The 17907-nt window shown below is 44.4% G+C and overlaps 1 non-coding gene across 1 annotated transcript; it reads left to right on the forward strand.

Moving 5' to 3' along the window:
* Positions 1–10387: 10387 nt before the first annotated feature.
* Positions 10388–10459, forward strand: TRNAW-CCA. Its single transcript has one exon. It is a non-coding gene; the product is annotated as a tRNA-Trp (tRNA).
* The last annotated feature ends 7448 nt before the right edge of the window (positions 10460–17907 follow it).

Consider the following 17907-nt stretch of genomic DNA (forward strand, 5'->3'; position numbering starts at 1 on the left):
TTTAATAATTTCATTTTGATAAAAGCACAAGAGAGTAGTTGATTCAACCTTATCATTCAAAGGGTGCCCAAATATGGTTTTCATTTTTTCATAAGTATCTATAGCATCCCTTTCAAGAAAACTTCCTTCAAAAATATAATCTAAAACTTGTTTAAAAGAAGCGGGCAAGCCAACATAAAAACTCTTTAAGTAATCTTCAATTTGATATTGTGGCACATAGCTAGCCCGAATTCTTAATAACCTATCCCAAGCATCTTTTAAAGACTCATCAAGTAAATAGCAGAAAATTCCAGAGTCATCCTCATCAAAATTATTCAAGCTCTCATTGGAGACCCCGGTGGGTCTTATAGTGTCATCTTTCATGAGCTTAGAGAGAATAGATGGGTTGTCCAAGGCACTAGAGCTCGGGGGAAAACCCTTAGTTCTTTTTGACTCGGCCATGGCAAAGGGAAGGCAAACGGAAAAGAGAGGAGGAGATTGGGAAAGAGAGGGCGAATAAAACGGCAAGGGTGAAGTGGGGGAGAGGAAAATGAGAGGCAAATAGTGTAAATGCGAGGAAGATGGGTTTGTGATGGGCACTTGGTATGTCTTGACTTGAGCGAAGACCTCCCCGGCAACGGCGCTAGAAATCCTCTTGCTACGTCTTGAGCTAGCCTTGGTTTTCCCCGAAGAGGAGAGGGTGATGCAGCAAGTGTAGCGTCAGTATTTCCCTCAGTTTTGAGAACCAAGGTATCAATCCAGTAGGGAGCTCCTCAAAAGTCCCACGCACCTACACAAACAAACTGAGAACTTGCAACCAATGCAATAAAGGGGTTGTCAATCCCTTCACGGTCACTTACGGAAGTGAGATCTGATAGAGAGATAATATATTTTTGGTATTTTGTAATATAGATGCAAAAAGTAAAGATGCAAATAAAGATAGATTGAAAGCAAAGATGATAAGAGATAGACCCGGGGGCCATAGGTTTCACTAGAGGCTTCTCTCGAGATAGCATCAGTATTACGGTGGGTGAACAAATTATTGTCGAGCAATTGATAGAAAAGCGCATAGTTATGACATTATCTAGGCATGATCATGTATATAGGCATCACGTCCATAACAAGTAGACCGACTCCTGCCTGCATCTACTACTATTACTCCACACATCGACCGACTCCTGCCTGCATCTAGAGTATTAAGTTCATAAGAACAGAGTAACGCATTAAGCAAGATGACATGATGTAGAGGGATAAACACATGCAATATGATATAAAACCCATCTTGTTATCCTCGATGGCAACAATACAATACGTGTTTTGCAACCCTTTTTGTCACTGGGTAAGATCACCGCAAGATTGAACCCAAAGCTAAACACTTCTCCCATGGCAAGAAAGATCAATCTAGTAGGCCAAACCAAACTGATAATTCGAAGAGACTTGTAAAGATAACTCAATCATACATACAAGAATTCAGAGAAGATTCAAATATTATTCATAGATAAACTTGATCATAAACCCACAATTCATCGGATCTCGACAAACACACCGCAAAAAGAGATTACATCGAATAGATCTCCACAAGAGAGGGGGCGAACATTGTATTGAGATCCAAAAAGAGAGAAGAAGCCATCTAGCTAATAACTATGGACCCGTAGGTCTGTGGTGAACTACTCACAACTCATCGGAGAGGCTATGGTGTTGATGTAGAAGCCCTCCGTGGTCGATTCCCCCTCCGGCAGTGTGCCGGCGAAGGCTCCAAGATGGGATCTCACGGATACAGAAGGTTACAGCGGTGGAAATTGTGTTTCATGGTGCTCCTGGATGTTTTCGGGGTCCGTAGGTATATATAGGAGGAAGAAGTATGTCGGTGGCCGCCCGAGGGGCCCACGAGGTAGGGAGGCGCGCCCTACAGGGGGGGGCGCCCTCCTATCTCGTGGGAGCCTCGGGAGCTTCTTGACTTGCACTCCAAGCTCTCCGGATCAGATTTGTTCCAAAAATAACGCCCCCGAAGGTTTCATACTTTGGACTCCATTTGATATTCCTTTTCTTTGAAATACTGAAATAGGCAAAAAAACATCAATATGGGCTGGGCCTCCGGTTAATAGGTTAGTCCCAAAAATGATATAAATGTGTAAAATAATGCGCATAAACATCCAAAAGGGGTAATATAATAGCATGGAACAATCAAAAATTATAGATACGTTGGAGAAGTATCACTCGTCACTCGAATCCCAGCCGTGACATAGGGTCAAAGCGGCTGCGCAACCCAAATGAAGCTCCAGAGGGGTCATCTGCTTCCCAACGCAGGACCAAGCACACCGCCAACAAGCAGAAGGAGCCCGTCATGGGCATGGATGAGATGCCCTAGGCCGAGTTTGTCATTCGAAGGAAGCTTAATCCCTATGTGACTCCCCGGGAAAACTTGCGAGGCAATGATCTCTTTTGGACCAAGCAGCAGAATCTGATCTATCTGGATGTGATCAAGGCCAAGCAGAACCTCTACGTGGAAGTTCACTGGATTGACATGCATCATATGAGGCAGGACAAGCACTGTGGGTACTTTGGAGAGGCCTTGGATCTAGTGGAGCAGTTCGGCATTGAGCACATGCTCACCTTCCACAAGGATTTTGATCCAAAGATCATAGCACAGTTCTTTGCTTCGGTCTACTTCGGCGTCGATGAAGCAAGGACCATAACTTGGATGACCAAGGGTCGGCAGATTTCTACTACATGGAAGGAGTTCATGGAGTTGCTTCACGTTCCAGATGAAGGGCTCGACATGCCAGTTGGAGTTCACCCTCATGCCAACTCTGAGTCTGCCAACAAGAACAAGCTCATGCCATTCCTTGTTCAGAAGACACTTCCCAGCAAGAAGAAGGTGTGGGTGCTTAACCCCTTCCTTGACATCATGCATCGGCTCTTCCGGAACACCCTCTTCCCGCACATTGGTGACATGGGACATGTGCATGCTTACCTCGTTGACATGATGCTCCTTTGTGAGGAGGCCCGTTAGGCTCAGACTCAGCCACTTGATGTCTCACATATCATGTGGTGTGAGCTTCAGTTCGCCGTGTTCAACTGTAAGGTCCCCATCTATGGGCCTTACCTGTTTCACCTGATCTCCAAGACTTGGGAGAAGCTCTTTCCCAATGATGAGTTTGAAGCTCCAGGCTAGATTCGTCATGAGCCCATCAGGCTCCGCATCAAGCCCCAATGGGCTAACACCACCACTTCTGCTGAGGCTGCTAGGATGGTTGTGGATGAGGAGGAGATTAAGGAGGAGGAAGCTGCTGAGGACCGTTCTGCTTTCACTACTCCCTCTGCTGAGCCCTCTTGCGCGAAGAAGCTGAAGATCAAGATGAAGAGGCTTTTCTGCATGCAGGTCCAGGGTCAGTACAAGGCCCATGTTGCTCAGAAGGAGGGTCGCCGTCGCGACAACATGATCTTGAGGGCGTGCGGCGAGGACGTGTCCAGCGGCTCTGAGAAGCACATCACCCCCGAGGCTGCCTGGATGGCTAAGCAGGGCTACAAGTGGACCGATTCTGAGGAGGAGTACATTCCTGCCACGGAGTCTGGCGACGAGGAGTCGTTTTCCGCCTGAGCTACCACCTTTGTTGTAGGTTCCCTCTCTGCCTTTTTGGTGTCTCGACGCTAAAGGGGGAGAGAGTGTAGGATTTGCGTGTCGTGTGTCATGTGTTTTGCCGTTCGTTTTACTTTCCGTCTGTTGAACTTGTTTGCTTTAGTTTGGTTGTGCTTGTGAGACTAAGTTTTATCATATGGTGTAAGACATATGCACTTCTACTTCTTTATGTATCCGTTACTTAGTCATATCTATGTTCTTGCCTTCCTCCTTAATGTTGTGTTTCTTTAGCAAGAGATGCCTTGTCTATAAAATTTAGGGGGAGTGTTGATCCTAGTATGTGTGTCGTGCAGTCCAAAGCACATCTATAGAATGCACACACCTAGGGGGATCCCGTCTACATTTTATAGATGGTTGGTTTGCCGTTGTCTCATTCGTTATCTCTATGTGCAAATCCCGTATTGTCATCAATCCACCAAAAGGGGGAGATTGTAAGGGCATACTTGTCCCTTGGTAGTTTTGGTGATTGATGACAATGCTTTTGCGGACTAATCGTGTGTATTGAGCTTTTCAGATATATCATGACTAAACACAAGACGATTTGATGCCCCTCAAAGATTATTGAAGACGACGTTTCTCTATGGTTCTTTTCGGTGGAGTTGAGTCGTAGGAAAGCCGTACTATTAAGAGGGGGTCCACTTTGAAAAGGTTTGGGTGGAATCTCACGTACACGTCCCTATTGCACCGCCCTTCCGTTGGCTCTTTGGAGTTTCCTCCGTCTCACCTTGTCTCTGTGAAATGAAGGACTCCGAGCTGCTCTTCTCAGGCTGGCGGTAGTACTGCTCCTCTGAGCGGTACTACCGTAGGAGCCAATGGTAGTACCGCTCCTTATAAGTGGTATTGCCGTGTACTCTGGCCTGGCGCTGCTGCGCAAGCGGTAGTAGGGGTGGATGTATTTTTTTACATCCGCGCCCTACGCGGTAGTACCGTGCTACGGCGCAGTAGTACCGTGTCGCCTGGCCAGGTACAGTAGCAGGAGCGGAGGTAGGGCGGATGTAATTTATTTCATCCGCACCCTTCACGGTAGTACCGCACCCCGGGTTCGTGGTAGTACCGTGTCGGATTTTCGCATCGATAAAATCTCAGCGGAGGTAGGCACAGATGTGATTATTTTTATATCTGTGCCTACCGTGCCTGGACTGTGGCTGCCCTGCGGCAGTACCGCATAGGGTCGCGGTAGTACCGCGCCCTGTCTGTACTCTTCTGTTCAGGTCCAGGCTCTGCCGCGCCCACGTTAGTACCGCGGTCCGCCGCGGTAGTACCGCAGGCCCATGTGGTAGTACCGCTCCTGTGGTGCGGTAGTACCGTGGGTCGCGGGCTGAGTGGTGGGTAACGGTTGGAATTGTCCCCCCACTATATAAGGGGGTCTTCTTCTCCAAGAAGACTCACCTCTTCCATCCCCAAGCTCCATTGTTGCTCAAAGCTCCATTTTCGCCCGATCTCTCTCCCTAGCCAATCAAACTTGTTGATTTGCTCGGGATTAGTTGAGAAAGCCCCGATCTACACTTCCACCAAGAGAAATTCGATCCCCCCCCACTAATCCCTAGCGGATCTTGTTACTCTTGGGTGTTTGAGCACCCTAGACGGTTGAGGTCACCTCGGAGCCATAGTCCATTGTGGTGAAGCTTCGTGGTGTCATTGGGAGCCTCCAATTAAGTTGTGGAGATTGCCCCAACCTTGTTTGTAAAGGTTCGGTCGCCGCCTTCAAGGGCACCAATAGTGGAATCACGACATCTCACATTATGTGAGGGCGTGAGGAGAATACGGTGGCCCTAGTGGCTTTTTGGGGAGCATTGTGCCTCCACACCGCTCTAACGGAGACGTATTTCCCCTCAAAAGGAAGGAACTTCGGTAACACATCCTCGTCTTCACCGGCTCAATTCTTGGTTATCTCGTGCCTTTACTTTTGCAAGCTTACTTGTGTTATATCCCTTGCTTGCTTGTGTGCTTGTTGTTGTTGCATCATATAGGTTGTTCACCTAGTTGCATATCTAGACAACCTACTTTGATGCAAAGTTTAATTTGGTAAAGAAAAGCTAAAAATTGTTAGTTGCCTATTCACCCCCTCTAGTCAACTATATCGATCCTTTCAGCGAGTGTACTATACTATAAATGCATATCGGTGGTGTAATTCACGGTTAAATCGAGCTGAATATACTAGTTTCCTCTTGTGGGAATCCAATTAACGTATTTGGTGGTACTTTCACTGTCTTTTTTTTAGAGTCACCGGGGAGGAGTTCCTCCACTTGAATATATTTCTCAAAGTGGCCACAATGCCAGGCGAGTGATCCACTTTATAAGGAAAATCGGATTATGGTACTTCCACTGTCATGATTGATTATTTAAAAGTCATGCTAGTCATACACTTATTTGTTTGTTTATCTGAACAAGAGTTGAAGTAGGGTAACCCAAACCACTTGCTTCTTTGATCCTTTGTAGGCATCTTCCAAGTCCCCTGGAGTTCCATATTTGAGTGGGCAACACACCGATTCAGTCTCCTCCTTTTGCTCTCCATGGCGATGGAGAACGAGGGGACATGGTGCGAGTTGCACCTGACCCACCGCTCCGTGGAGCTAATTGAAGGAGAGGACATTGGATCTTTCTTCCCGCTCCATTGGCCACCATGGACACTAAGAGGAAGCAACTTGCCATGACGCCAATCCGACACAACATGACAGCAAACGGCTCGAGGGCAATCCTAAACTAGACCTAAATCTTACCCGAACATCTACCGCGACAACCCTACCACCTCTCTCACCCCCTGTCGGCCGTCGGCGCCACCACGAGGAAGAGGGGGGGTTGGGGGGCTTCGGGTGACTCTCAAGTCGAGAATGAGAGAGAAAGGTGGAGAGGAAAGTGGTTCTTCATATGCTTGTTGGAATTGCCTAATCAGCAGGCTACTGTGTGTCTCGGGCCACACGGAGTTTTTTTTTTTTGACAATTCGGACCACACAGCGTAAAAAGACGACGCAGCCCCCGGGAGTTGCAATCCGACCTGGCAACCGGCGCTCCCACCCCCCATGTGCAGGATGATCACCCAATTATTGACGACCGCTCCAGATTAATCTACGGAAAGCAAGCGCCAGTGGCCAACGCCTTTTGGAGCAAGTTTTAACTTTTAACCCGAGACCGTCTCGATTCGATCCTTCTGCAAATTATACATCCGGGTGCTAGTTTTGTCCTGCGATGCATGTGTTTGTTTGAGTGGGCGGAAAATGGGAGAATCCCCAATCCACGGGGAAAAGCCGAAAAGGGAGAGATTGGGTGAGAATTGACGGTGAAGCCACCGCGTTTTTCCACCTCTGTTATGACGGCAGGACGTCGACGGCGCAGCGGCCGGTGGCGACGTTGTTTCTTCGGGCGAGTGCGACGGCGCAACCGCATAAACTGCCAGTGCATGCATGGCTAGCTTTATCTAGCCGCGCGTACTTAACGGACCGACTTAATGGCGGATGGACTTGATTGTGTGTGTTTATGAGCGCATGCATGTGTCGGTTCGGCGTTTGACTCCGCACCGTGCGACGGCCGCCAGCTTCGGCAGTCCAGCCGATAGAGGGTGGCGGATTTAAATTTCACGGTGTAGTATATTGAGGGTAGTACTAGCAACATTTTTCTTTTGAGTTGTACTAGCAGCATTTTTTTTAAAAGAAATTTCTAATATATACATCAATCATGACAGTAGAGAGAACACTAGAGGTAATACAAATTACAACCAGGTTCATGGACCACCTAGCGACGACTACAAGTACTTGAGCGAGCCGAAGGCACGCCACCATCATCGCCCCTCCCTCACCAGAGCCAGACAAATCTTGTTGCTGTAGACAGTTGAGAAGTCGTCGTGTTGGGTTACCAAAGGACCAGCGCGTCAGAGCAGCAAACATCGACGATGAAGAAAGTTGTAAAAAGATCAAACTTGTACCACACAAATGAAGACGAACAAAAAGTGAATCCAAATAAATCCACCGAAAACCAGCCCTGACCAAATCCCACGAGATCTGAGAAAGACACACCTCCACACACTAGCATCATCTTTAGGTGCGCACTAGAGGGACTAGACTCCTCGAGACCTCGACAAATTAAATCTACTAATGCTTGATTATACATGGCCATAACTCGGGCCGGGCCTAAAATAGCCCGCAGCAGAAAACCCAGGCCCGGGCCCGGCCCTGCTTTCGGGCCTAGATTTCAGGTACAAGCCCGACCCATCAGTGGAAAAGCTCGTCGGGCCTTGGGTCAGGCCTCTTCCCTAAAATGCACATATGTCAACCCCAAGCCCGGCCCAACCTAGCATTTGGGCTCAAAATCTAGGCCTAGGCCCGACCCGTGGGCAAGACTGGGCCAGGCCGGGTCATGCTATTTCAGGCCAGGTAGGGTTGGACCAATCGGTCCGGGTTTTCTATGGCCAGGTATATGCTTTATCAATAAAAATACTACAAAATTATTGCACAATGCGATCCACAAAAATACTCCAAATCGTCTTCTGTGTGTTGGCACCAAACATGAGCTCCGATAGAAGAAGCACCGAATCCTAAGAGACTTAAGTGTGGAAAAAAGTATAATCAACTATTTTATGGTCAGGCTCTGCAGGGTTTCTACATAGAAACTGGTAGTACTTCCTCGGTTCATAAATATAAGTGTTTTTAGATATTTCAATATGAATTATGTACAGAGCAAATGAGTGGATCTACACTCGAAATTATGTCTATATACATTCGTATGTAGTCGTCCATATTGAAATCTCTAAAAAGGCTTATATTTAAAGACGGAGGGAATATAAATTAAGGTCTATAATGTTCTACTAGTATTCTATATCTATATTATTATTATACAAAATAAGCAGTGTTCCTTTTTCTGCCAGGTAGAATTCTTCGTCAACCGGTTCCCTTTCCCATAACGTCACTCTACCGATTTTCTTCATCCAATCGGTTTCATCTCCTCACGCCATATTTAACCACACCTTCCAAGTACGTCGCTCAATCACATTAATTTACTTACCTTTGCAGCACTACATCAACTCCATCTTAATTAACTTATATTTTTATTACACCGCTCAATCACATTAATTTACTTACCATGCATGACGCAGTCTATGGAATTACTGAGATAAAGTTTTTTTGACCCACATGACAACGCACACGCACGTGCTAGTGCAAGTTAAAATCCTTTACCCAATAATGTCTATCTACGAAATGCTGGATTTGCGAGCTCTAAAGTAACTACGGGTTGATTTTGTTTCTCCTGGTCAGGCTTATAAGTTTTGATCAAAAGAAGATCATGTAATGCAACACTGGAGTATGTGCTAAGCTAGTTTGTTAAGGGGTTAGCAATTTGTATTGTCCCTTTTCTAGATCAACTGGCACATATCGGACTCATGGAAGTTCCATGATGGAACATTTTGTTTCTCAACAAATACTACTAGAACTTTGCATAGGAGAGTCATCACGTCGGTCCCAACAACCAAACCCACGCAGGATGGTACGTAGGTGCCATACTGAAGAATTGACATGTTGATCAGCGGTAAACATCTTCCTCATGGGGCACCGCACGGGACATTTGTTTGCTCCGCACGCACGCATCCGAACCGAACTCCAAAACATTCCACTGACGCAGATCGATCGTCCGTTCCGTTCGGGAGAGCATCAAACGCATCGTGCACTCCAGATCATTCATCCTAGATGTCTGTCTGTTAAACGTGGCCAAACTGTACACCGCTCCAGGATCCAGCAGTGGCTGCTGATTGATGCTGCCTGCTGCTCTGGTCTTTTCTCTCTGTGATGAGCAAGTAGAGTAGCATTTGTGTGCATGTGGTGTGGGGGCCTCGCGGCTCCGACGGCCACCGCACCGACCTCGTGGAACGTGCAAGTACAGCTGACGGTGACAGCCGCAGCAGCGCCGAATAGAATCTTCCGCCCGCGTGGTGCCTGCGCAAGTGCGCATGCAGCTTTTGTAATTCATGTCTCCAACCGCCAAAGGGGCGTAAGCACATTCTTAGGGCCTCTTTGATTCATAGGATTGCAAAAACACAGGAAGACTGGTCATAGTGGGAGTAACATAGGTAGTAACATAGATGCCACATAAGGAAAAATGATGATGTGACAAGTAGTTAATGAGGAGAGAAGCAAATAGAGTAACATAATATTTTACCATCACATAGCGGTTTCCAATGCATAATGAGTCTACAAAGTAATAAATGAAGGCAACTATGTTACCACACCTATGACACTATCCACTATGAAGGTAGTAACATAGACTAATAACATATGTATGTTACTAGTCTAAGTTACTCCCCACTATGACCAGCCGAATAGAAAAAACGTTGGATTGAAATGGCATGTCCACTGGATCCCTATAAAATTTGAGTTTGTTTGATTGTGTCATGGGAAAAACAAAGGATTTTTTCCAAGAGGTTGGAGTGGATGTTAGAATTCCTGTGAAATGTAGTACAAATGAATCCTTAGGAAAAAATCCTACAGGATTCAATCCTACGAATCGAACGATCGACGTAGGAAAAATTCCTAAAGATTCTAATCCTTCAAAGATCCTATGGAAATCCTTTGAATCAAAGAGACTGTCAAAGTACATGGGCTGTGTCCTAACAGTAGCGGTATGCTAATGATGGCCCATATGCTAGCGAAGATGATATATGATATCCTACTTGTAGTGGGCCGTATTAGGACGGATTGGAGCCACGAAGGGGGGCCCATGGAGTTCTCCCCCAAACTTGGGCCTGTGCTGATAAATGGGTTAGTTTATGACACGAATCACATGGGATCCGTGGCGCAATGGTAGCGCGTCTGACTCCAGATCAGAAGGTTGCGTGTTCGATTCACGTCGGGTTCAAAATCCCGAACTATGTCCGATTCTTTTTTCTTCTATTGCAGTATAATTTTTGTCCAAGATATTTCTGCTGGTCTGCCTTTATTGGATATAAGCAAATATCCAATCATTTCAAAAAATAATATTTACAAATTGCCTAGGCCCTCTTTCATTCAAAGAATATTAGAAGGATTAGATTATTTTACATTGTTTTCCTTGCAGGACATCCATTCCTTTTCAAATCCACAACGCTCCTGCACTATTTGCTTAGGGCTTATTTCATTCGAAGAATTCATGTGGGATAATTGAAGGAATGTTTCTTATGAATTATGGTACTATACAACAAACCTCTTGTTTTTTTTTCTAGGGCGCAATAGAAAAATTTTAGTGCAAATGTAGGATTTGTGTGGATATGACATAACAAAACAAAATTATTCATCTTTTTGTATGGAGTAGGGCCTTCTAGTTTTCCATCACCGAGAAAACTAGGAAAAAAATATGTCAAACAATAATCAGTTTTAATCCATCCAAATATATTAGCGTAGATCAAATAAGGTTCATGCAATGGTTATCGACTAGTACCGCCATGCAGGCCGGGTAAGCGCCGACCAACACATCCACATGCCTCTCTTATAGAAATTCACAACAACAACAACAACCATATTTGCCTCTTGGTTTTTGAGTCTTTCTTAGATGATTTTGTTTCACCGAAAAGAAGAAGACAGTTGCCCCATTAATTAGCGGAAAACTGAGCAAAAACTATCACAACACGCCCGGAAAAAACAAGGCACCCTGGGCGGTCGGACAACCCACACAAAACACAAACACCGACGTAGCCCTCACCACAAACAAGTGTCGAGGCCTGTGCCGGACAGAGCCAAAAAAATAAATCTCACGCGCCAATTACCAGACAACTCCGACTCTGTCGAGGAGCATTGTAGGAGAAAAAAGCATTGGACCAGCGCCGTAATCGATCACCCATCTCGTCCCATCGTCACCGCGAAGGCCTCATTAGCTCTAACTACAAAAAAATAAAGTGCGGTATGAAGAGCCCTCGAGCATGTAAATGAGGCTGACTACCAAACTTCAGCTACAACTCAAGGAGGCAACGGGGACGGGGATGACTCCACCATCCCCGCCCCGATCCCCGTGATCCCCATGAAGCTTCACGGGGACAAAACGCACCCCATCCCCGTTAATATCGGGTACATGAAGGAAATATGCCCTAGATGCAATAATAAAGTTGTTATTTTATATTTCCTTATTCATGATAAAGGTTTATTATTCATGCTAGAATTGTATTGATCGGAAACTTAAATACATGTGTGAATACATAAACAAATACCGTGTCCCTAGTGAGCCTCTACTAGACTAGCTCGTTGATCAAAGATGGTTAAGGTTTCCTAACCATGGACATGTGTTGTCATTTGATAACGGGATCACATCGTTAGGAGAGTGATGTGATGGACAAGACCCATCCATTAGCTTAACATAATGATCGTTCAGTTTATTGCTATTTCTTTCTTCATGTCAAATACATGTTCCTTCAACTATGAGATTATGCAACTCCCGGATACCAGAGGAATACCTTGTGTGCTATCAAACATCACAACGTAACTGGGTGATTATAAAGATGCTCTACAGGTATCTCCCAAGGTGCTTGTTGAGTTGACATAGATCAAGATTAGGATTTGTCACTCCGAGTATCGGAGAGGTATCTCTGGGCCCTCTCGATAATACACATCATAAGCTTGCAAGCAAACGACTAAGGAGTTAGTCACGAGATGATGTATTATGGAACGAGTAAAGAGACTTGCCGGCAACGAGATTGAACTAGGTATGCAGATACCGACGATCGAATTTTGGGAAAGTAACATACCGATGGACAAAGGGAATTACGTATGTTGTCATAACGCTCGACTGTAAAGATCTTCATAGAATATATAGGAGCCAATATCACTACTAGGGAAAAGCCTAGCAGTAGCGCGGGTTATATGCTTATCAGTAGCACGGGTAGCCGCACTACTGGTACAACGCTACAGCTAATGCTTATCAGTAGCGCGGTCTGACTAGCACTACTGTTAACTAGGGATAGAAGCATCGTTTGTCTGATACAGGCGTGCTGATAATAGCTGCAACACCCTTATGAGAAGAGCGCTACTGCTAAGAGCTCGCTGCTGCTAATGCCATACCCCGCGCTACTGTTATTAGTTTTTTTTCTGCTCCACATTTTGTGCTGCTGAATTTTGTTTTGGGCTTTATACAATAATCTCTAGCATATCATACACATACAAATGTAATCATAGCATATACATAGCGATACAAGGTGGTCATCATAATAATCATCATCCAACAGGAAGTGGTCTCTCGTCATCATTTCGAAAATAGCGATACAAGTCTCGAATACTTGCAACTACAATGCCATCCATCTAAACAATGATATACGCGAGAAGAGCTATCACTGTGAGTGAGAGAGGAACTATGCAGTACATGAGGCGGCGGTTACAAGTCCTCTCTCGCGCTAGCGTGAACCTCAAGTAACTAGCTTCTGCTTCTTGTCTGCTTTTGAAGCCTTTATGGCTGGTGCCCGAGACCCCATTCACTTGCGCCTGACACTCAGGCCACTCGTTGTAATCCCCTGGAACCTTCCCTTGTACACGACATAGCACTACCACCTCGCCATCAAGAAGCTAGGTACTTGTTAGAGATGCATCTTCATCAAGAGGATGTACAATCATATGCAACAAAATATACTAGAGCAACACAAAAAAGAAAGGGTTAGCAACTGGTTGCAACATACAACATGCAAACTAATTAACTAGAGGTACGCAGGTCATCGTACACAAACTAACAAAGTAGCGTTATGCAAGTTCGACAGGACCGTGGACATCACAAAGTTTCATCGCTACAGAAAGTATACAAGTTCAACCGACACATATCATCATCATCGGCATCATAAATCACTAGAAGTTCCATCCTTCCATATCATCGAGGATGGCCCCTAGCTTCTTGAATGGCATGAGGTAATGACGTTGCATGCCTATGCGAGTTCGGACGTCAGCTCGTGATATAGGGCCGTGGTGGAACATCCCCTTCTCATCGACGACTTCTTTCATGATGATCGTTGCAATGTCCCTTTGGATGCGAAAGAAGTCATCTCTAAGTTTATAATTCGCTTCTCCATGAGATTCTACCCACTTGTGGATATGATCATCATTTCTGTTTGTGATGCGAAGCTTTTGGTGATCCGTGCTGAACTCAATCATGAAATGGAGGATGTAGAATCCATCTTTCTTGCTTGGTTTTGGGACATGGATGCAACAGAAGTTAGTTTTATGCGTGAAACCCATCTTCTTGTTCCTTTGTTTCCTGATCTGCACGTGGCCACCCCTAAAGCTGAAGCCTTGGAGAGCATCATCTAGAATATTCATTATGTGGGTGTAGTCCTTCTTCTCGTAGTTTCTGGTAGGGTCCAAATACACGACGTGGGAGACTCGTGGGTAAAGAAAGATAAGGACGACGCGCCCGTTGTTGTGGGGAAAAAGACACCTCAAATTATTCTCCATATGAGCGAGAAGGAATGATTGAAATGTACGAAAGGGTTGTCTGGAAATGACTTACTTTGGATGATAAGGCAGGAGGACAATTTCCTGGTCCTTATTCTGTACCATGAAGTTTTGGAGGTACTCCCAAGCAGTTTCACGCTCAGAGTCGCCGAGACTCAAGAAGAACTCGTGCATGTAGTACAGATCCGCCACACAGATTTGCGAGACTTCTTCTCTCTTCATGACGGAGCTCATATGTAGCGCAAAAAGGCGGACGATTGTAAAATCAAGCCGCCTTGTCAGAAACATCTCGAAGATATGGTCAAATCACAGGAAGAACACCTCCGCGGGTCGTGTGTCGACGTAGCACTTCCCCTCAGGCACACGAGCTGTGTATGTCGGATATCCTGGATCCTTCGAGGCTAGTAGGCTTTTCTCAGTCGACAGCACATGGTCGTGCAGTCTCCTGAGATCCCCTGATAGTGCCTGATGTCTACTACGCAACCTTATTCTTGTAGACTTTGTTGGGCCTCCAAGTGCAGAGGTTTGTAGGACAGTAGCAAATTTCCCTCAAGTGGGTGACCTAAGGTTTATCAATCTGTGGGAGGTGTAGGATGAAGATGGTCTCTCTCAAACAACCCTGCAACCAAATAACAAAGAGTCTCTTGTGTCCCCAACACACCCAATACAATGGTAAATTGTATAGATGCACTAGTTCGGCGAAGAGATGGTGATACAAGTGCAATATGGATGGTAGATATAGGTTTTTGTAATCTGAAATTATAAAAACAGCAAGGTAACTAATGATAAAAGTGAGCACAAACGGTACTGCAATGCTAGGAAACAAGGCCTAAGGTTCATACTTTCACTAGTGCAAGTTCTCTCAACAATAATAACATAACTGGATCATATAAGTATCCCTCAACATGCAACAAAGAGTCACTCCAAAGCCACTAATAGCGGAGAACAAACGAAGAGATTATGGTAGGGTACGAAACCACCTCAAAGTTATCCTTTTTGTTCTATCTATTCAAGAGTCTGTAGTAAAATAACATGAAGCTATTCTTTCCATTCAATCTATCATAGAGTTCATACTAGAATAACACCTTAAGACACAAATCAACCAAAACCCTAATGTCACCTAGATACTCCAATGTCACCTCAAGTATCCGTGGGCATGATTATACGATATGCATCACACAATCTCAGATTCATCTATTCAACCAACACAAAGTACTTCAAAGAGTGCCCCAAAGTTTCTACCGAAGAGTCAAGACGAAAACATGTGCCAACCCCTATGCATAAGTTCATGGAACCCGCAAGTTGATCACCAAAGCATACATCAAGTAGATCATGTGAATATCCCATTGTCACCACAGATAAGCACGGCAAGACATACATCAAGTGTTCTCAAATCCTTAAAGACTCAATCCGATAAGATAACTTCAAAGGGAAAACTCAATCCATTACAAGAGAGTAGAGGGGGAGAAACGTCATAGGATCCAACTATAATAGCAAAGCTCGCGATACATCAAGATCGTGCCAAATCAAGAACACGAGAGAGAGAGAGAGAGAGAGAGAGAGAGAGAGAGATCAAACACATAGCTACTGGTACATACCCTCAGCCCCGAGGGTGAACTACTCCCTCCTCGTCATGGAGAGCACCGGGATGATGAAGATGGCCACCGGTGATGGGTTCCTCCTCCGGCAGGGTGCCAGAAAGGGCTCCCGAGAGGTTTTTGGTGGCTACAGAGGCTTGCGGTGGCAGAACTCCCGATCTATTGTGCTCCTCGACGTTTTTAGGGTATATGGACATATATAGGAAAACGAAGTCGGTCGAGGGATCCACGAGGGGCCCACGAGGGTGGGAGGCGCGCCTAGGGGGGTAGGTCGCGTCTCCCTGCCTCGTGGCTTCCTCGTTGCTTCCCTTACGTGCACTCCAAGTCTCCTGGATTGCTTCCGTTCCAAAAATAACTCTCCTGAAGGTTTCATTCCGTTTGGACTCTGTTTGATATTCCTTTTCTTCAAAACACTGAAATAGGGAAGAAAACAGCAATATGGGATGGGCCTCCGGTTAATAGGTTAGTCCCAAAAATAATATAAAAATGCTTAGTAAAGCCCATAAACATCCAAAACAGATAATATAATAGGATGAATGCTTCATAAATTATAGATACCTTGGAGACGTATCAGCATCCCCAAGCTTAGTTCCCGCTCGTCCTCGAGTAGGTAAATGATAAAAGAAATAATTTATGAAGTGTGAATGCTAGCAGGTGCATAAGTTTGATCAATGAAAATTTCAATCACCTTTCCTAGCATGATTATATGGCATAACAGTAGCTCATCTCATAAAACTTCTCATGATCAAGTAACGAGCTATTCAAATGTTAAAGCATAGACCATAAACTTTCTAGCAAACTAGCAAACTTCATTCTCAGTCATCAAACAATTGTAATTAATCTTATTTTCAGGAAGGGTCTATGTTAGAGCTTTGATTTAGCAAATTCCACATACTAAAATATCATATAGTCTTCCATGATTGCTACCACTCAAAGCATATTTTTAGAACAAATAGCATCCATCGAACACAGAGAAAGATAGGGGCTTAATGTTTCACCTCCCAACTTACTTATCATATAGATAATTGTCAACAATAATAATTCATGATCAAATATATTTGAATGGCCATATATGCTCAGATCTTTCCCCATCACATGATGCTTGAGAACTAAAGAGTAGATTGGAATGAGAAGGAATACTACTAACTCTTGCATAAAAGTAAAAGATATGCCCTTCGCAGAGGGAAGCAGGGATTTGCAGAGGTGCCAGAGCTCGATTTTGAAATAGAGATAAATAATTTTGAGAGGTATGCTTTCATTTTCAACATAACAACCAAGAGTTCCCAATATCTCCATACTACATACATTATAGGCGGTTCCCAAACAGAATGGTAAAGATTTTACTCCCCCTCCACCAACAATCACACTCCACGGCTTATCCGAAACAACGGGTGCCGTCCAACTATCAACAATCCTGGGGGAGTTTTTGTTTGCAATTATTTTGATTTGATTTTTGATCTTTTGATCATGGGACTGGGAGTCCCAGTTACCAGCCATTTTTCTCGTGAATGATGAGCGGAGTCCACTCATCATGAGAATAACCCACCTAGCATGAAAGATACTCACAGCCCTTAGTCGCTACATGAGCGATTCGGGCATACAAAACAAATTATCATTTGAAGGTTTAGAGTTTGACACATGCAAATTTACTTGGAACGACAGGTAAATACCGCATATAGGTAGGCATGGTGGACACTCATGGAAGAAACTTGGTTCAAGGGATTTGGATGCACAAGTAGTATTCCCACTTAGTACAGATATTTAGGCTAGCAAAGGATTCTAAATAGCAAGCACCACATGTTGGAGGATCTATAACAATATAACTTCTATACAAATATACCCAAGCATAACTCTTTATGTTGTCTTCCTTTGTCCAATTTCAACTAATTTTCTCAAGTTTGAAAATAATTAATGGGGCTCACAATCATAGAAGATGTCTAAGATAGTATATTTATATGTGAAATCTCTCTTCCTTCAATATTCTTTCACGAATTGTTCAAGTACATATATAATTTCAGATTTATGATATTCAAATCATTCAACCATTTACTCATAGGATATAAGTGAAGCACACGAGTAAATGACAAACTACTCCAAAAAGATATAAGTGAAGATCAATGAGTAGTTAAATAATTATGTAGCTATGTGAAGAGTCTCTCTCATTTAAGAATTTTAGATCTTGGTATTTTATTCAAACAGCAAGCAAAGCAAAATAAAATGACATTGCAAGGATAGCACAACTCATGTGAAGAAGCAAAAACTTAGGCTCAACCGATACTAACCGATAATTGTTGAAGAAGAAGGTGAG

Source organism: Triticum dicoccoides, chromosome 7B (genome assembly GCF_002162155.2).
Source record: "Triticum dicoccoides isolate Atlit2015 ecotype Zavitan chromosome 7B, WEW_v2.0, whole genome shotgun sequence".
Classification (NCBI taxonomy): Eukaryota; Viridiplantae; Streptophyta; class Magnoliopsida; order Poales; family Poaceae; genus Triticum; species Triticum dicoccoides.